Source organism: Euprymna scolopes, chromosome 2 (genome assembly GCF_053919585.1).
Source record: "Euprymna scolopes isolate OS-2025 chromosome 2, ASM5391958v1, whole genome shotgun sequence".
NCBI classification, from domain to species: domain Eukaryota; kingdom Metazoa; phylum Mollusca; class Cephalopoda; order Sepiida; family Sepiolidae; genus Euprymna; species Euprymna scolopes.
The window spans coordinates 81,380,644-81,402,701 of record NC_136483.1 but is presented as its reverse complement, the minus strand read 5'-3'; positions in this window follow the sequence as shown (position 1 = coordinate 81,402,701).

Below are 22,058 nucleotides of genomic sequence, written 5' to 3'. Positions count from 1 at the left end.
TAATATATTAATTAATGAAGATGCACAATAAAAAATAAATACATCCGTCTGTAAAATACAAAAAAGCTTTTGGTGTGTAAAATAATGTTAGAAACGAATTTTTATACACAAGCTTAATTGAATAGAGATCGAAACATTTCCTAGGTACATGTACAGGAAATTGCATCAAGACGTTCAAATTTCAATGGGAATAAAAAGTATTTCTCTTTGGCTTGTGATCAGTTTAAGTTAGAGGGTCTTTTTTTAAGCTTCTCCTCGGGGAATTATACGGATAGAAGTGCACTTTATGTGTAAAAGCACAAAGCATCAATGACAATGTCGGCATTGAGATTATTTATATTAGTGTTCTACTTTGATCTTTTTTTTACATCTCCATTATCAAACGATACTCTATCATTAATAAACTGCTTACGTTTTAATTAGCAACATAGCTGTTTCTGTCAACAGAAAAGACGATAGGCAATTTATAAGTAGACATTTTTTGGCAGAATGTAAATGATTTTGCTGTTTTTATAAAGGTATTAAAGCCTATATGGGTGTGAAATATGATACTCGCAAATGTTCAACTATAGAGAATATACTGTTATTCCATGAGGCATAATTCATATATAATCGCCAATTCGATATTAATTATGCCTCATGGCATAACAATATTAGTATTCTCTATAGTTGAACATTTGCGAGTATCATATGAACTCACTATCTCACACCCATATAGGCTTTATTTTCTTTTTCAGTTTAATCTATAATTAATTTTGTCTTAATCAAAATGATATTGTTTAATGGCGTCGTCTTTGTTGTTTTCGCATGGGTTTGTCGTTTCCTTTTTTAAGACGTGTTTCAAGAGTGAGATTATTCAATCCTCATGTTTCAGTATTCTTTATCCACAAAATCAAGAAACTTTTTTTCTTGTATTATTAATTTGTTGCGTTATTCCGTTCCCAACGGAATAAATGTGTACACTAACAATATATATATATATATATATATATATATATATATATATATATATATATATATATATTAGACCTCTTCAAAATTGACCATTTTCTTCAAACATATGGAAACTGATATTATTTCCATTCTCCAAGGTCTAAATTAGCTAAGTATACCAGTTATTGTGATCTTGGACCTTGGCTATGCCTGCCTCAAGAGCCATGTAATTTTATTGTTGACGTTTTTCAAAGACGCTGCAAAATTTGGGATATTATGTCCTTATTTTCATTGTAGCTTTCCAGAGGTTGATGCTATAGCATTGAAAGTGGTACCAAATGAAAGCTAATGAAATTTTCTTGCATATAGTAGTAAGCACAATAAAACACATGAACACCTGTGTAAATTTGAACTAATTTTAATGCACAAACAGCTGAGACACTACAAAAAATCAGTTTGGTAGTATGATAGCACTGCACTGACACATATATTGCATAAGAAACTGTCAGGTAGGATGTTACTTATACATGTATTATCACTTGTTCAATGTGGCTTTTTTGAAACTGTCAAATTTTTTCCTGTGGTACTCCACAACTTGTAGTAAGCAGCTTCTTTGCTCTGGGTCACTTGTGATCTGAGTTGCACAGTCACTCATTAGTTTCACACCTCTCTCAGCCACACCATTGGTCACTTTCACTGACCTCACAAACTTCTGTGCATTCCTGTAGCTGTCATTGTCTTCCCAGGTGTCAGCAGGAGTAGTGAGCCAGTCACATTTCACTCGAAGAGCATCAAACAGAAAGTGAGACTCTGGCCCTACCAGGTCTGTGAGAACTGTAGCTGCATTGATGACAGGAAACACTGGCTTGCCTTTCCTGTAACTCTCAGGTTTCTCTGTTTCTGACAGCTTGACTGCGAGCTTCTCTTTTGCAGACTTGGTCATGCTGGCATGTGAACTGAGCAAGGTGAATGGCACTAGTTCCTGGGTCAGATACCAGCGGTGGTTGTTCATTTTCTTGAGAACAGAGGTTGCCAGTTCATAGTCATACTGCTTGTATTGCAGCATGTTCTTCATAATCTGGAGGTCATGGATAGGTGCATCAGCTGCAGATGTGGTGGTCACCCAGTGGCTGGTGTAGATTAAGGCCAGGAACTTGTTCATCCTCTCTAGCTTGAAGATAGTGTTCGTGTTGTATTTTAGTTCCTTGGAAAACATGAGCATCTTCATACAGTAAATGTTCCTGGCCATCCAGCGGGCTTGGTGAATGGCACCTGGCTTGGCCCAGTGGATACTTCGAGGAGGTTCCTCACCAAGCAGGATCAGGCACAGCTCTGCCACCTCTCTGTAATCTGCCCTCGGACTTGCTTCCTCAAGGAAATTGCTTAAGACTGCAATTGTGCTTGTCTTCTTCTGTTTCAAGTCTTGTTTAACTAGGCCCAGAACTCTTGGGCAGTCCTTAACCAACTTGTCCCACTTCTCTTTCACATTGCTGAACATTGGGTTGTCAGGACTCTTGACCTTGCTGAGCACAGCCTCCCATACACTTTCAATTATTGCCTCTGATATGTGATGGCGACAAGCGCAGTAGAATACCTTTTTGCCTAGTTTTTCTCCAATAAGCTTCGCTGCACCCTTGTTGATTCCACTGTTGCTTGCTGTGGTATCAAATACCAAGCCTACAATGTTGTCTGTGAGACCCCATGCTTCTATCAGTTCCAATGTAGCATTACACTGTTGGATTCCTGTGGAACTTTCTATGAAGGGCACACCAAGCAACTTCCATTCTTCATACTGTAGAGTACCAGAGACGAGCACTGCAAGACTTTCCACTGGGTATCTTTCACCAAGAACATCCCGTAGAAGTTTTCCATCCCAGTGTAGTGTGCAGTAATCTGGCGGACTTTCCTTGAAGTTATTCATGTAACTTTGGCACATGTTATTACGAGTGTTTATCCTATTTCGTCTTGTAGTAGAGGCTGATATAACAAAGTCATCAAGATCTGCGCATCCTGACTTCAACACTGCAGACACCATGGCTGTAGTCTGGTTGTCAGAGAGTGACAACCGATCTGCAGTGCTAGAAATCTCTTCACTGGTCATAACTGAGTGTGGAAAGTGTAAGGTTATCGTACTTGGTCTTGATGAACAGCTTGGTGTTGTCTCAGTGTATTCTGAACCCTCACTAGTATCAGAGCCTTGACTGTTCTCTGGGTCTTCATCACTTGAAATTTTCCCAACTTCTGCTGCTGCAGCAGTCACTGATGATAACATTCTCTCTTCTCTTTCTTCTCGGAAGCTTTTCTCTCTAGACCTCTTCTCAAACACCTTATCATGACCTGACATGTGTGCCAGGCGAGTGGTCTGTTGGTCTAAGTAGAAATTGACGTCCTCTTCCTTGGTCTCCTTTGTGAGCAGCCTGTTGCTTCTTATCTCCTCCACAACATCCTTTGCTCCAATATCAAATAACTTGTCTAAGTCCTTCAGAAAGTTAGCTCGTTTCTCTTCCTCTGGTTTGTTATTTCCTCCCTTGTTTTTAAGAATTTTCCTGTACTTTTCATGGAGGATCATGAAACGGTTGACTGCATTTGGTCTAGTTAGTGTTTTAATCCTTGCCATATTCCAGAATGGCAAAATGACACCCACTGTATCATGGGCTAAAGATCTATTGTCACTGTTGGGATTATCATTCCTCAAATGCAGGAAATACTGGAACACCTGGCGATTAGTAGGAAGTTGAGAGCCCCTGATGCTGGAGCTGGGTTGCCCAATGAAATACACATCACTGAATGACCTTGTGGCAGGAGTTGCCACCTTTCTTCTCTTTTCAGTTGGTTCATCCCGTTCACGTGTATCGCTGACCACTTTCCCACAGCGTAGTTGTCTTCCAGATGCCATGTTGTCAGCAGCTCACAAATCTAAACAAATCAGCTTTAACTTGCAATCTGAAATGAAGAGATAAAACATACTTAGTGATAATAAATTATATACATGCATTAAGAGTAACATTTTTGAGATAAAGTTATGTATTATATGGTGGCATCCTTTCCAAGCATAAAAAATATATATGTTTGTGCATTTAAATTAATTAAAATTAACACAGGTGTTCATGTGTTTACTACCATATGCAAGAAAATTTCATTAGCTTTCATTTGGTACCACTTTCAATGCTATAGCATCAACTTCTGGAAAGCTACAATGAAAATAAGGACATAATATCCCAAATTTTGCAGCGTCTTTGAAAAACGTCAACAATAAAATTACATGGCTCTTGAGGCAGGCATAGCCAAGGTCCAAGATCACAATAACTGGTATATTTAGCTAATTTAGACCTTGGAGAATGGGAATAATATCAGTTTCCATATGTTTGAAGAAAATGGTCAATTTTGAAGAGGTCTAACATATATATATATATGTATATATATATATATATATATATATATTGTGTACAGAAAGTTGTTAGATGAGACAAGTCATTAGTACCGTCGGTTTCAAGCCCGATAATTAGGACCGTTTAAGATATCCGTATCAAGCTCTCTTCAGCCAATATTCGCCTATTTTATAACCGGAAGTCTGAAATATATATACCTCGCGAGTTCACGTTTAATTCTCGTTTTGTTAAATTCAAGATACAAAATATAAATACGCCCTTATATTTTGGATTTTCCTTTTAATTGAACACTCTGCTGGATTTCTTTTTCCAACAAAACTAATCATATATATATATATATATATATGCATATATATATGCATATATATATATATATATATATATATATATATATATATATATATATATATATATATATATATATAATACTATCTATCCAACTATTCCATTTGCCCTTGATTGGAGGATATCATCAAAGATTTAAAAACAAATTTTGTTTTGTAAGATATTATATACATATATATTACAATCTATCCAACTATTCTGTTTCCCCTTGATTGATACGATATCATTGTCAGCTTAAAGACATTTGCTGTTTATTGTGGACACGGCATTCACTTGTTTAGATCGACACTTCTCTTGCCTTCACCACATACCCAACCAGATTGGCTCTTCAACAAGATGTTTAACCAGTCGCGCCTTCACTATCCATGCCAACTGTTCAGCCTTGTCTTCCTATATAGCTGTTGTTCAAGTATTCAGTTGTTAACTGATACGAATATGTGGTTGCGTAATATAGAAAACAAGTGGATGTCTCACAAGTAGGATTTGAGGAGGGGCAAAATTCGAGTCTTTGATTTCTGGTTTGTTGACTTTCATGGCTCCTGTGAGTTCGGACGTTGCTTGACTGTTGAAATAATTATATTAATTCTCACATTCTGAAATTTTCATTTTTAATTTGATCGTTAAGCAAACGTGTTGGATTGCATCATACTTGTGAGTATAAAATTCCTATTTGTGAGACATCACCTAAGGTTCTCGTTGGTGTGATAAGAACACTCCTTGTTTGAGACGAAATAAATACATCTAATAGTAGGATCTGCCGGGGTTTGCTTGATCTGTGTCAGTTAATAGACTTTCTTGTGTGTGGCGCGGTTGCCCGAGTGGCAACTTACTTGCCTCGCATAAAGAGACTCTGGTTTCGAATCCAAAGTTCGTATTGTTCAACTGCTGAGCTTAAAGGAGACCGAAACTCGAGTCGACTTCCGGTTTGCTGACTTCTTTCATGATTCTTGTGAGTTGTTACGTTTTGGACTGTGAAAATGATATTATACCATGATCTATTACCAGTTATGAAGAGAGTAACAATATCCAACAGTCGGAGTTGGCTTGAACTTAATTGATATCTGTAAATAGAATTATATTTTCGATTAATCCAGTAGTGGTGTGAATATCAATAGATATGAAAAATCACTATTGTATATATGTATAGTACTTGATATAGAAATATATAGTAAGAAATTCCAGGGACTGAAGTGATTAAAACTTAGAATGTTAAGTGCTTGTAGAAGGTGGAAAAAAGATAAATTTGACATTGTCTGTGCCTGGTCATTGAGTGAAAGCCTCGTGGTACGCATGACTAAAAGAAGTAAAGGGCGAGGTATATTAAGTTGTTGGCTTTCAAAATCAAAATATTAAATGTAATAAAATAGTTTTTACTAATGTAAATATAATCAGAATTATACGTGCTTTTACAAATAGAGACAAGTACATATATACACTCATATTTATACATAAAATATACATATATATTTTAAAGTAGATATGTAAAAAAATATATATATGCATAGGTAAAGTTTAGTACATAATTTTTGTACAAGAATGAACAAAACTTGTATCTTTTGTCAACTGGTATTCTTATCGTAAACTTTTGAAATGTGAATCTGGCGCCGTGTCACAGGTGTAATAGTTCGATTTGGATAAAAACACGACATAAAAATTGCTAGACGATTCTTAATACGATTTTTTTCTCTCTCTGATTTATTGACTTTTATCTTATTGTATTCTTTTCTCTTGGTATTTAGTCCAGAAAACTATTTTTGGTTTCATTCCGATAACGGTTTTTGTATTTATGTAGTTTTTAACACATTTCCGCATTTATCATTTACTAGCGGGACCTGTGGAAATTCCACAGCAGCATTTTTCCTATGTAACATATTGTTGCTGGGCATGATGTGAGCGTTCTATTCAGCATGAATGAAGGCATAATCATATTCTAGTTTTTTTATTAAAACTGTACTGCCCCCTTACTAAAATAATAACTTTGATATATTCTCTACCACCAATATAATAACTTTAGTATATTCTCTACTACCAATAGCAATGACCAAGAACACATTACCTGAAAGTACTTCTTTTAAACTCCTCGGCCTAACGTTTACAGGGAATATGAACTGGAATAGATACATTGAGAGCATTGCTAAGGCTGCTGCAAGGAAGGTTGGCTCCCTCTACCGTGCTAGAAAACTACTTACGCCAAACAGTATCCTATACCTCTATAAGGCAACCATTCGCCCATGTATGGAGTACTGTTGTCACATCTGGGCTGGTGCATCTGCTTCTTGTCTCTCGCTCCTGGACAGGGTTCAAAAGAGAGTCGCCAACCTGATAGGTCCTAAACTGTCATCTAGGCTTCAGCCTCTGTCCCATCGACGAGATGTTGCATCCCTCTGCCTGTTCTACAAATACTTCAATGGTGAATGCTCTGACGAACTGCAAACACTTGTACCTCCCCGACGTAACTACCCCCGACAAACCCGACAAGCTACTAAGTCTCATCCCTTTACAGTAGAGATCCCTATGTGCAAGAAAGCCTTTTACTCCAATAGTTTCTTCCCCAGAACTGCGGGTCTTTGGAACTTCCTTCCGGGATTCTGCTTTCCCAACTGCAATGATATGCAGAAGTTCAAGTGTAATGTTAACAAACATCTTTCTACTCATCTCCCTTCATAATGACCCCGCTAATTAAGTCCCTGATAGTAGCCTCCTGCGTCAAAGTGGCACTGTGCCTTGTTTGGGGTGAAAATTGAATAAAAAAAAAATTCCTGGGCTGATTATTTCATTACAAACACACCGGCCAATTAACTCACATTTTATCATTTTTCATAATTATTGAATATGTTACTTAGTTCGACAATAATTTTGCATAATTGCAACCCACATTATCGCCGCTCCCTTTACTAAAATATTAAATTTGGTATATTGTATCGGCTGATTATTTTATAACAAACACATCTATTAATTAACTCACATTTCATCATTTTTAATAACTCTTGGATATGGTACTAATTGTGACAATAATTTTTCATCATTTAAACTCACCATATCGCACACTTTACTAAAATAATAACTTTTATGTATTTTATAGGCTGATTATTTCATTACAAACACACACTAATCAACTCACATTTCATCATTTTTCGTAATTCCTGTATATGTTACTAATTTCGACAATATTTTTTTATAATTTAAACCTATGTTGTCGCCCAACATTACTAAAATAATAACTTTGATACATTTGCTGGGCTGATTATTTCATTACAGACACACTAATCAATTAACCTCCATTTCATCATTTGTCATAATTCTTGGGTATGTTATTAATTTCGACAATCATTTTTCATAATTCATACCCACATTATCGCCACCTCTTAATAAAATAATAGCTTTGGAATATTGTCTGGGCTTATTATTTTATTGCAAACACACTAATGCATGAAATCACATTTAATCATTTTTATAATTCTTGGATATGTTACTTATTTCGACAATCATTTTTCATAATTTTAACCAACATTTTTGCCCTTCCCTATTTACTAAATAACAACTTTGATATATTGTCTAGCCTGATTATTTCCTTACAAACACACCAATCAATTAACTAATACTTCATCATTTTTTCGTAATTCTTGGATATGTTACTAATTTCGACAATATTCTTTCATAATTTAAGCCCTCCTTATGTTCTTCCCCTTTACTTATATAAAAACTTTGATATATTGTTTAGGCTGATTATTTTATTATAAACACACTAATCAATTAAATCATATTTCGTCATTTTTCGTAATTATTGGATACCTTACTAATTTCGACAATAATATTTTATAATTTAAACCATCCTCGTCGCCCTCTCTTACTAAAATAATAACTTTGATATATTTTCTGGGCTGATTATTTCATAAAAAACATAACTATCAATTAACTCACACTTCATCATTTTTCTTAATTCTTGGATATGTTACTCATTTCGACAATTATTTTTAATATTTTTAACCATATTATCAACCACCCACTACAAACATAATAACTTTGATATGTTATCTAGGATTATTATTTCATTTCAAATACACCAATCAATTAAACTCACATTTCGTCATTTTTCATAATTCTTGGATATGTTACTTATGTCGACAATCATTTTTCATCATTTTAACCCACATCATCGCCCACTTACTAAAATAATAACTTTGATATATTGTCTGGTCTGATTATTTCATTGCAAACACACTAATGCATTAAATAACATATTATCATTTTTCATAATTCTTGGATATGTTACTAATTTTGACAATTATTTTTCATAATTTAAACCATCCTTATCGCCCTCTCTTACTTACGTAATTACTTTGATATATTTCCTGGGCTGATTATTTTATTATAACCACACAATCGATTAACTCACATTTAATCTTTGTTCCTAATCCTGGATATGTTACTAATTTCGACAATAATTTTTATAATTAAACCCCCACATAATGCCTCTCTCTCCTACTTATATAATATATTTGATATATTATCTGGGATTATTATATCATTACAAACACACCAATCAAGTAACTCACATTTCATCATTTTTCATAATTCTTGGATATGCTACTAATGTCGACAACAATTTTAATAACTTTAACCCATTATGTCGCTCCTCCGTACTTAAATAATAACTTCGATATATTGCCTGGGCTATTTCATTACAAACAAATCAATAAATTCTGGGTATTCTCATAGTATATATGTTTCACCTATCTTATTCAATCCCAGGTGACGCCGCATATTCTGCTAATATATATCGTTCACCTATCTCATTCGATCCCGGGCGACGCTGTGTATTTTCATACTATATGTTTTCAACCAATCTCATTCAATACAGACTTCATGTCCGCAACCCCACTGTTAAAATATATATGAAATAATGTAATGTCTAAATAGTAACCTGTTTCAGCCATTTCTGGGACTAACTTTATATCCCCAACCCAGTGCTATAAATATACATGAAATAATGTAATAACTAAATAGTAAACTGTTTCAGCCATTTCCGGAACCGACTTTATATCCCAAACCCACTGTTAAAATATACATGAAATAATGTAATGTCTAAATAGTAAACTGTTTCAACCATTTCCGGGACCGACTTTATATCCCAAACCCACTGCTAACAATATACATGAAATAATGTAATGTCTAAATAGAAACCGTTTCAGCCATTTCCGGGCTGACTTTATATCCCAAACCCACTGCTAAAAATATACATGAATTGATGTAATGTCTAAATACTAAACTGTTCAGCCATTTCAGGGACCGACTTTATATCCCCAACCCACTGTTAAAAATATACATTAAATAATGTAATGTCTAAATATAAACTGTTTCAGCCATTTCCGGGGCGGACTTTATATCCCAAACCCACTGCTAAAAATATACATGAAATAATGTAATGTCTAGATAGTAAACTGTTTCAGCCATTTCTGGGACGGACTTTATATCCGAAACCTATTGCTAAAAATATACATGAAATAATATAATGTCTAAATAGTAAACAAGGGTGACAAGGTTTATTTGGAATATTCCACTTTCCTTTTTTAGGGACGCACAGCATGATAACGGACGGAGCGATAAGCGTAATAATATAATGACGATTGTTTATATTTAGTATTTTCATAGATCTTTGTTTTCGTTTTTGTTTTCACATGCATATTTCTCTAATATTCAAATATGGTGTTAGATTATAAAATGTGCATTTTTTAAATTCTTCAATGCAGTTTACTTCTGTCTCTTTATCTCGGAATATTTCTGAAAACAGATATAAATATATGAAGATAAGGTACGAATGGAATAGGCCGTGATACATACGTAGATATATGCATTGATAGATGTATAAACCAAATAAAATAGAAAATAGACGGCAGATCACAATATATAAAATTTAGATGAAATAGTCCCCAAAATGACGTCGACTACTATATCGCTTTGTTTTAATTATTAGCTTAAACTATGTAATATGTTGGTATATTACCTAACTCTTGTACAGAGATAAATACGAGAAAGGAAAACATTGAAGAGGCCGATGTATATAATTACTTCATTTAATAACATAAATTAATATACGAAAATATAATTTATGCGTAAATTTTTAAGTATTTACTTCAACAGTGCTCAACAGGCAAAGATAGGTAGTAATTTATGAAAATATACAGGGTGTTTCAAAAGTCTTGGGAACATAACGATTTTAAATATTTTGTAATGTTCCCAAGACTTTTGAAACACCCTGTATATTGCAATTAAGCTATACAGAATATTGCGCGTCTTATTCTAGTGAGAATTCTCAGGCTTATATATATATATATATATATATATATATATATATATATATATATATATATATATATATATATATATATATGTATGGATATAAAGTCGGTCAATTTAGCTCGCATGAGCAGATCATCATATAATGATTAGATCACTCTGACAGAGGTTAAAAACATTTTGAAATAAATGTTTAAATTTCAATAACATTTTTCGCGTTTAGTGGTGGCCGAATGGATTTTGTCCTTGCTAATGGATTCAGAGATGACTTCGTTGCCGGGTTCGGATCTATTTACCGGTGTTAATCCTTACACCTTGCAATGATAGTTCACGAAAGGATGAACCGCTAATGCCTATAGGTATTTAATAATTATTATAGTAAATAATTATATATATATATATATATATATATATATATATATATATCAGTATACATACCATTGTTTTTATTTGAAATAGTTTTATTTTGACCAAATTTAATAAGTATTTAATGCTTACACAATCTTCAGTATAGGAAATGATTATTACTGTCAGCCGAAAGAGTCGAACCGCGTTGCAAAGTTACATTTGACCCTCCAGACTAGGATTAAAATCCTTGGTCATCATTAATTTACATAAGAAATACTAATATTTTAATTCTATATTGTTGTAAAATGGGAGAACATATACATTAGTTTTAAATTAACAAGGTCGATTGGGTCATTGTCTTATGCATAGATAAACAGTTTATTATAAAGTCTACTACAAACTTAGTCATTTCGTCAATAAATAGCTTATTGTTTTTAATTGTTTCATGATTACACAAGAAGTGTTAAAACTAAAATGATTTTATGAAATTAAATAGTGTATATGGTTTCGTATTTCGCTTAATGCTTCGCGACTCCCGTTTCGTATTTACAGCAACTATCCATTTCTGCCGTCTTAATTTTGGGAATGCAATTGTTAGAGATTGTCAAATTTTATTCATTCAATTCATGATTTCCATTCAACTATTTATATATCTACGTGATTAGACTTAAACCTTGGTTGTTTTTAATCTTTGATATATTATCATTCGTAAATAAAAAAAAATAATGAACGGATATTTTATGTGGTTTCTATTTAATCCCATTGTGTCGCGATTAGATTTTTTCCAGAACTGAAGGGAAAAAAGCCAACCGACTTACAGAACATCATAGAGAAATGCTTAAACGCATATAAAACATGTTGCATCAAATCATCTGAAAAGACACTCTTATTACAGATCATCAAAAAATATAATACAAACATACGTATAAGACTAAATAATATGCTAACTTAAGCTTGACCAAATAAAGTGCTGTTGAAAAACGTGATGAAAAACCATCTAACAGTCAGTTATAGCGCTGCTTGGACTCATCTAAAATTACCTCGTAAATGGGTTGTAAGAGAGGTAACACTGTTACACGGCCAGCCTGTCACTGGTGTGTGACCGACACACGTGTTTCACTAAATGTCTTAGAAACGGTCCCATGATGATGTGAAGATGGGCCAGTCATTAAGGTCTTAGTATCAATACGAAAACATACCTGAGATGTTGGTTCCTTCATTTTCTCAAAATCACCCGGGTGGCATTCTGGCTGGAATCTTCTTCCTTCATCCCCAGGGCCGCCTCATTCGATTTAAGACATTTATGGCAGACACACAAAAAACGACACGCGACACAATTGTAATATATATTATATAATCTTAACTATTTATTTTGCAAATAGATATATTACAATACAATATGCAAATTATAATTAATTTTTACAATTAAAACTAGACAATAGGCCTTCAAAACTAATTAACCTACCTTAACTAGTGTTGAGGGAAGGGGTGCCCCCCCGCCCTTATTTACGGAAAGACAGAAATATGCGTGCTCACCTCATGGCGGTCCAGACAGAAAGAGGTCGATAGAAGAAAGGGAATTATGGGGCTGCATTTCTGCGTATTCCTCCGCCTACGACCAAATCACCACCTGGTCATGCAGGGGGAGGGTACGTAAGCAACTACCAAAACCATGGCACTGCGATATAGTGCCACAACGCCTTTCTGAGTTTGGTTTCAGTACGTAAAATAGTCTTTATTCATAGTAGATAAGCCACCATGCGTGTTGAAAAGCGACATCCTCGTTTATAGTAGTAGTAGTTTTGGTTACATTCATCCACAGACTTTGGAGAACAGCAGTGCTTCGCAGATAATCAAATCTGTTTGACAACGGGAAGGTATAAATGCTCCAGCTTCTAAACTATCGTATCCTATCAACTAATAACTAAAGCATAATGAAATAAATAATGTACGGACGCTATGTTTTAGCATAAATTTATGCATGGTTCAAATCCAAAAGAAAATATAAAGATTAAAGATTGGATGCGTTACGATTGAAATTCTATTTTAAGTCAATATTGATCGACTAAAGAAAATCGTATATGAATCTTAAGTTTAGCAGACAAAGCAGGCAACGAATAGGCCTATTAAACTTCTTATACTCAGATGTGCACTCATTTAAAAATGTTAATACAAAATTAAGCTGCAAAACAGATGGGGGAATACACCAATTGATCCATTATGTAAGGAGTAGATCCCTTCAAAGTAGGGGTTGTCACATTTTAAAGGGAAGTTTATGTATTATTTCAACTAAAATATCGTCGTATATTCATATTTACTTGCTTAGCACAGGAACAGATGTATACAAAGGTCGTGTTTTAATATAGAAAAAATATAGTCCCCCCCCAAAAAAAAAATTTAGAAGTAAAACATGAACACCTAATTGCTTTCCTATTGATGGATCACTTGTTTAGGGACTCAATACAAAAAAGATGAAGAGTAGTTGTCTATTCTTGTAGTAATTTTTCGAATGAGACTCAATCTTTGGTTCCTTCTGGTAAAACATTCACAGTAAAACACGCCTTGCGACAACCTCTATAAATAATTTTGCACATTTATTTTATTCCTGTTCACATCTAACAAGTCATATCGCCACTTGAACGTAAGTGGCTACTATTTGCGATCATGCCTAAGATTAACAAGATGTTGGTGTTTGTTACATTTAAACTTCTGCTATCAGTACAGTCAGGGAAGTACGTAGCAGGAAGGGAATTAAAATGTCTTGCGGTTCAAGGGAAGAAATTATTAGAATAGAGCACTATCTGGCATTTAAGGACCTCAACAATAAAGGGGTGGGATTTTGTTGCTAAACAGGTTTGTCGGGGATATGAGGTGTAACAAGTGCAACGAGTTTATCAGATCACATTCCATTAAAATACTTGTAAAACAGGCACACGTTCCTATGTGTATCCAAAACTTAACAAAAATTTCACAAAATATTTACTTTCGCGAACTAACGTTAGTAAAATACAATACCACACGGCTGCCTACTAGCAAACTGCAGTATGGTTATTTTCAAGTCTAATATTAACAAATTATTGTCCAGTTTTAACTATCGTCTCCAATTATCGGTGTCCACCTGACAAGCCCATTAACTGCTGTACTCGAATATTATTTGTAAGCACCGACTCGTTAGTATAAAAACTATAAAGATACTACACTTTGTTATTGGGTACAAGGTCAAGAGATATCGTTTCATGGCTCTTGTTAGAAAGTAGTGATTGTCCAAAATACTATAAACAATCGAAAATGCGAATTTCAGTCATTTTCCTTTGTATTCTGCCACACAAAAGAAAATAACAGGAATTAATCTGGTCAGTGTCACTGTAACAAGAGGAATAGCTTCGAGGCAACAAAAACGAAACGAAAGGCGAAACAGATATAGAATACACGTAAAAGCGAATAACACAAATCATTTGTGATCACCGAATGTGGCGTCTTTAAAATAAAAATTCTACAATCAGATAAAACGCTTAAAGCCAAATAAACAAAGAAAAAAAAGATACATTTGAAATTATTTCGAAAAGAATTGAAGAAAAATACACAGAAAAAGCATAAGCAAGCGAGGTAAATCTGAGAGAAAAACTGGCCGAAAGCATTTCACCATTGTAGGTTAAATATTCTACACATAATTTTCCAATAAAACTGGTGTAATTTTACGTTCTCAAATCTTTACACGACGCTGTTGTCTTATTTACATGCTTCACTACAAAGGCAGAGTTACACATTAGGCTGCTATTTAACGTGAGTAAAAACTATTTCCCCTTATCCAAAAGTGTCACTCCCCGTATAGAAAAGATTAAAGTGTCTCAATCTAGTAGGATTTCTCATGCACCGAGGGAGAACAGAAATTATTAAGTGTAGCACAGAAACAGATATTTTATTTTGCTTCTAGATAACACGTCAATAAACTCTTATTTATTTTCTTCGCCACGTACAAGATCAGTTTTTACTGTGGAGAAACTCCAACTTTCCGAAGAGGAGCAACATGGATTAAAATTAAAATTAGAATTACTTCTTAAAGACTCCTGCTTTACTTATGGAAGGTAGAAATTATTATGTAAAACCAGGAAGAGAGAATCGTAAAGAAATTAAGATTATCTGATTTGTTTTCTAAAAATCAGGTAGCATTTTAGTGGATATGTTTTATGTAAATATAATATTTTTTTGTAAGTAGGACTTTAATTTAACGAGTTATACTTTAAGAAACCGAAATGCATTCCAGTAAATTTATCGACGTAGAGAAATTTTTGTAAATAAATTAATGTTTCTAAATACGATTCTTATTTCTCAAAGTAGATCATTAGCATGACTTAGTTGTTTTCAAAGAAACTGGATAGCATTATAAAAAGAAATGCACCTTCCTCTTACTTAGGCAGGGGAAACGTCATTTCTTTCATACCAGCCGGAAACTTCTGTAATAAAGTGAGAGAGAATCTGTTTCTAGAACAATATGCAATTATAACTGCCAAAACACAGCACAAGGTCGGTTTTTAATGGAGAGAAAATCCAGTGCTTAAAAAAAAGAACAATAAAAGTTGCCTCCGTCTAGAAGAACTTCTCAAATGACCCAGGGCAAAATAAGCTAACTGTGGATCATACTATATCCTACAGTTTATTCTTAGCCCAGACTCGTGTTATTATTTTAGTCTATTTTAATGCACAACTCTAAAAGATTTAGTCGTTTAGTAATTGTCTGTATTTTTGAGATGAGGTGTTTTCATTGATTGAGATTGTCGGACTGACTTCCTCATCTTGGTTGTTATTGTCACAACGTTTCGGCTTTTTTACCCTCCGGCCTTCATCGGGTGTTTTGTATCGAACTGGGGAACCGTTTGTTAGGAGTCTCGAACCCAACCCTTTATTATTATAACGGGGGTACCGTGTTCGGACTCCAGCTAGCCTCTGGGACATAGTTGCTGATTCTCTGTTTTGAATGTTACTTTTTCACTGCCTTCGTTCAGGATTGAACTCAGCACCTTTGGGTAACTGTAAACTTTGATACAACGTCTAGGACCACTCGGCCATATGTCAGTATGATGAAGGCCGGAGGGCAAAACGGCCGAAACGTTGTGACAATAACAACCAAGATGAGAAAGTCAGTCCGACAATATCAATCAATTCAGTTGTTTGTTCAAAACGGCATGTTTGTCGCTAATAAGAGGATTGAATAGATGGTACCTTTAAAGAATGACAATGTTTTAAGCATTATTTTAAACGACACGCATATAATTCTGAGATGATTGTTGAGATAGGGTCCCGTGAGATTTTTGCCAATTAATTGACAAATTTCATTTAGAAGAATACGGATTTGTAAATGCAAAGATTTGGAACCCAATCAGCAAAGAAACCCTCCAAGGCCGTCCGCTATTTTCTCGGAATGAATTACGTTTACATAAACATTTACGCTTATCCCTTGTAGAGTGGATCTTATCATGACGTTGAAACGTTAAGAACACTCTGATCTGAGAGAGTTATAATAAGCAATCGGCATGGCTATTATATGTCCCAAAATATTATTCCAATAATAAAAGTCAATAAATTTTATCACAAATAATAAAAAAACATTATCAGGGGAAACTATTTAAGAGAATCGATTATCATACGATATATGAGTGCATTAAAATTTGTTTTCGTTGTGCATTTTTCCTATATATTATAATCATGTAAAGTCGTGTTTAAATTATGTAGTTCTGGGATTGAAGTATGTTCGAAAATTGTTTTATTTTAATTTATGTTGCCGTAAATTGTAATTAAACGAACCGCTTTTCACTTGTCCTTCTGATTTCTCTGACTTCTTTATGGAGCTCTTATACAAAAAATGTTTGTTTATGTAACTAATCTTATAATTTTTATATATCTCCCCACTCCTTCTCTCTCTCTCTCTCTCTCTGTTCCTCTCTCTCTCTCTCTCTCTCTCTCTCTCGGAACATATACTGATAGAGTTATTCTCTCTTTTCACCTAATTTATCATACTCTGTGTCAGAGCCATGCACTGGATTAAAATTGAAAAAAAAAATCCTTATACATTTTGTACATTCATTTTCATTTATTTTTAATCAAGTTTATGCGTGTCACGTTGGTACAGTTTTGCTTCCGGTTTCGATTCCAGGCGCATGGCACCAAAATACTTTTTTTTTCTTTTGAAATCACGACTGTATAATAATATAGAAATGCTATTTCCAGGATTCCAACCCAGAAGTCTTTTTATGATTCTAATCGTCGCTTTAAATGCAATTATTTTCATCACCCTAGCACTTGGTCTACCTAGTACATTTGCCAGATAATTTCTGAAATTCGTTTTCATGCAACCGGTTGTTCTGATGATTACTGGAAATGATTTTTTTTCTAAGATTCCAGTTACTTTTCATGTTGTGTAAATACAATGTTGTGATTCATTATATGTCATGCATTTTAAATATTTAACAAATATTTACGTGCACTGTGCTTTCTATGTGTGATATTTTGTTGTAAAAGCTATGGATGTGTTTTGTTGCGAAACTGGCGTGTCGGTGGTATGCACATCGGATATACTAGTGCGATTATTTCATCATATCGCATTTCATTAAAATACTTGTAAAACAGGCGCAGGGATGTAAGGTTGCAACGATGATTGAAGAGTTGGAGTTTTTTTCCACTGCGCAAAATGAAGAAAGTAATAGTAGATGCACTCACCCAGATGTGACAACAATACTTTATGTATGAGCGAATGTTGACTTTGTATGAATACATGATACTTTCAGATTTGTGTGATTTTCTAGTACTATAAATGGAATTCAGCTCTTTGCAGCAGCTTTTGCAATATCTTCAACGTACTAATTTTACTTTATGTTGCATGTGAATGTTTAGATTGATAAGTTTGAAGAAAGAGCTCTCAACTAGACCGGTCTTAATCACATCTGTCGGTAGTTTAGAAAGATTCTTGTAATTGTTCAAAGCAAAGAACCTTAGTCTTATAGACATTAAATGTTACTATCTGTTTAAGGCCTTATTCAACTACGGACTCGAGGTCGTTTTGTAAGGATTCTGCTGTTGTCTTAAATATGATTACATACGTTTTCTCTCATGCCTATTACAGTACGATGTATCATCTGCAAATATACTTATCTCTGACACAATTTTCAGGGTGGTCGTTTATAAATATCAGGAATAATATAGATCCAAGATTGCTCCCTCAGACACCTTCGCATTAATATTATGCTGTTTGGATGTACCTCTATCAATAACTATTTGGATTTCTCTTTTGTTCACCAAAGGTTAATTATATTTAACATTCGTCCAGTAACACCTATGATTTAATTTTCATTAGGAGCCTTTCATACCAGACTTTGTCAAAGACTTTGGACATATCATAGATCCACAATGTTATCCAGTGCACGGCTAATTCAGGTAAGAGATGTTCATTAAAGTATCTAGAGTACAAAGCAGAACGATAAAATTGTCGCCTAAAAAAGTCGACATGATTCCATTTTCGTTTGATAAAAAACTATTTTCTTTTTGATAATTTTTTTTCTTTTTTTTTTGTTGCTGATCAAATTATAGTTGCTTAGTTGTGTACCAATCTCAAGAGCTACAGGAGCCTTCTATCATGTCTGAAAGTGACACAATGTTCAACGAGCGAGATTGGAGATGTGCCGCTGAACAACTCATGCTCTCTACCGATTCAAGTTATGGCAATAGAACCATTGACATCACCGACAAAATGAATTGCTGGCTTCCCACGAATAACAGGGACGAGTCCAGTGTGATGAAAACAAAGTTTCCGGCCACGGTTATGATCTTTGGGGTGGTTTCAAGTGAAAGCCATATCATACCACATCACATCTTCGAAGTCGGCTTGAAAGTCAACACCGAGGTGTACTTGGATGTGCTGACAAGTGAGGTGATATCGGGGTGCAATTAGGTAGTCGCTGGCAGACCCTGAGTGGCAGCATGACTCGCCACCGACCCATAAGTTCAAAGACACCCAGAAAGAAAAGAAGGAGTGCTACGACTTTGTACCCTTTTCTCAAGGCCCCCTCCTCCCCGACTATAACAAGCTTGACTAAGTTTGGTCATATGTCGAGGACATCACAAACATGACCTCCCACAACATCAACACCAATCCGATTGCCGCCATCTGCTAAGTATTCGCCGAGCTCCCGCCGGCGCTTGTGGAAAAAGATAATCGCAGTTCCGGACTAATATTGTGACGATGATCGAGACTGAAGGCGGCTACATTGAATAGATGTCAGCTCTAATACATAATCAACTTACCTAATTATTTCAATAGAAATGTTAGATAACGCTGTAGTGTTTTTTCTTTAGGGCGGCACTTTTATTGTTCCACCATGAAGAACAATATTGTTTAAATCCATACAGAAGGTCAGAGAGAACATTAGCTTTTGAGAGGTGATGGACTAGTGATTAATTGATTGATGACTCAAAGATTTTAGCTAATGGAAGAGATTGACAGTGGAATGATTGAGCGAGCCAGTATTTTAACCAGAATTCTTGAACACAGGAACGACTGAGTCAATTTTTCAACTATTAGAGAAACAAGATTCAGCAAGCAGCTTAGAAAGTGCAGTGACTAGGTCAGCTGAACATTTTTAAGTAGTATAGCAGAGTTGAGATTTGTTCAACACGCCTTGCAGGTGTCTAAGTTTTTCATTATATCAGTGACATGAAAAGAGGTGATTTTCAAATCATCAATTGTAGCTTCAGTCCACACAGGGAAATTTGGGAGTCAATTGATTGCTACATCTAAACTGGAGTTTTAGGTGAATCGCCGGTCAAGCAGTTAGCCTTTTTCGGTTACTGTGCAAGCAACCTCTTGATTGTTGGACAGTGAGGGAATTACTGATTTTTCTTCATTTACTACACTAATATTAATTGCTTAAATATCATGAGGTTCAATCCCGTCCGACTCTACACGTTTTCTTATGTTTTTGGCATGCTTCTTTTTGGCTGTAGCCATTTCACTCTTCTAGCATCTAAATGTTTCTGCCTATTTTCACGTGACTTATGACGTACGAACAAGTGGAATGCACGCTGCTTTGTACAATGACAATTGAAAAATGTTAAGTGAACTATTGGAGAGAGTGGGGCTTGCTGTAATAGTTTCGTGTGGAAACGTCTTTTTTGCACTATTCGGTTGTTTTAATGGCACGCGGTTAAGCAGGAAAAGAAAAGAGATTGGTCTATGACGTATCTCCAATGTGTTCTTCGATGGCTTTCGAATCATCTTTTTTGTAGTACCGTGTCGTTTTTGCAACGGCATCTTAATTTGAAGTTGGGATTAAAGGATGATGTCTACTGATACTACAAATTGGTTAGTGTTCCGAGTAGACTATGGCATTTGTCACATAATCCATGGACGTTGCGATTAGAAATAGGTCTAGAATTGAAGCTTGCTGACCGTCACGATATGGAAGGCGGATCAGAATCATGACTTTCTGTGAAAGGAAACAAGCTATAGAAAAACGATTAATACAACGTTCACCTGCATCTGTGTAAGTAAAAAAGACAATTATTATAGTAGACATTAAAATCACTAAACACAATGCACTAAGTTCTTCCTAGTTTTGTTATGCAATCCTTATAATACATACGCGATTGTTATGACAAATATGGATGATTCGCTGTTTTCTTGGTTAGAATCTATTCCATCTTACACTTCATTGTGGACATGATGTGACCGTCGCTTGAAACCACAACGCTGACCGAAAACTTTGTTTTCATCACCCTGAACTCGACCAGGTTATTCGTGGCAAGCCAGCGATGCATTTTGCGGGTGCTTGCAATTGTACTACTTAAAGTAGTATTTTTAGTTACTAATATCTAATAGTTTCATGCCTTGTCTGGAGCAATTTGCATAAAGTATTTTAAAAATAAAATCCAACACGTTTTAAGAATTATTAACTAAAGTTTACATGATTTTTATATCATTATATACCTTTTAATGACTCTGCATGTCTGTCGGAGTATTGGTCTCTGCCAAATTCTTCTATCAACTTTTGGTCTGCAAACTTGAAACTTGATATATAAGAGATTTTGCTGGTGGAACTAATTTGATTTAGTTTTATGTCGGTAAAAATAGCCACTAACGGACCATAATTTAAAAAAATAAATTGGAACTTGCCTTGCATAAGTTTACGGAGTTGTTATTTTGACGCGTGCACAAATATACATTTATATCTATAGGTAGTGAGTTTGAAGTATTTGTTTATGAAGTGTCCAGAATAAAACAGAAATCATTTTATTATATGTATACATCAATTGAAGCAATGCAGTTGATATAATTCTAAGATGGTGCAACCGAAGAAAAATTAACTCCCCGTGGATATTCAGTTTTAGTTAGTGTATGGGTGAGTACAGAAATCCCTTAGTTTAAGGATTGAATATCATTTAGCATTTTAACAAACCTAAGCCTAATCGGCACGAATGTTTTTTGTAATGCGTGTGACGATATTAATAAAACTAGTCTAATTTTGGACCGAATATAATATAGAAAATGTTCTTTAAAACAAGCTATGGTGAAGCAAAGTATGCCCTCTAGCATGCCTTAAAATGCATGAAAGAAACTAAAATTTGAGATTAAATATACATTAATTAACATTTACCTTGTATCGGGGATACTTCCTTGGCAATCCGTTTGGCAGTGAATTCGTTCCTATTTTGCATTTACCATCTTAGATGATCATGGAAAAGTGTTAGTTTATTACT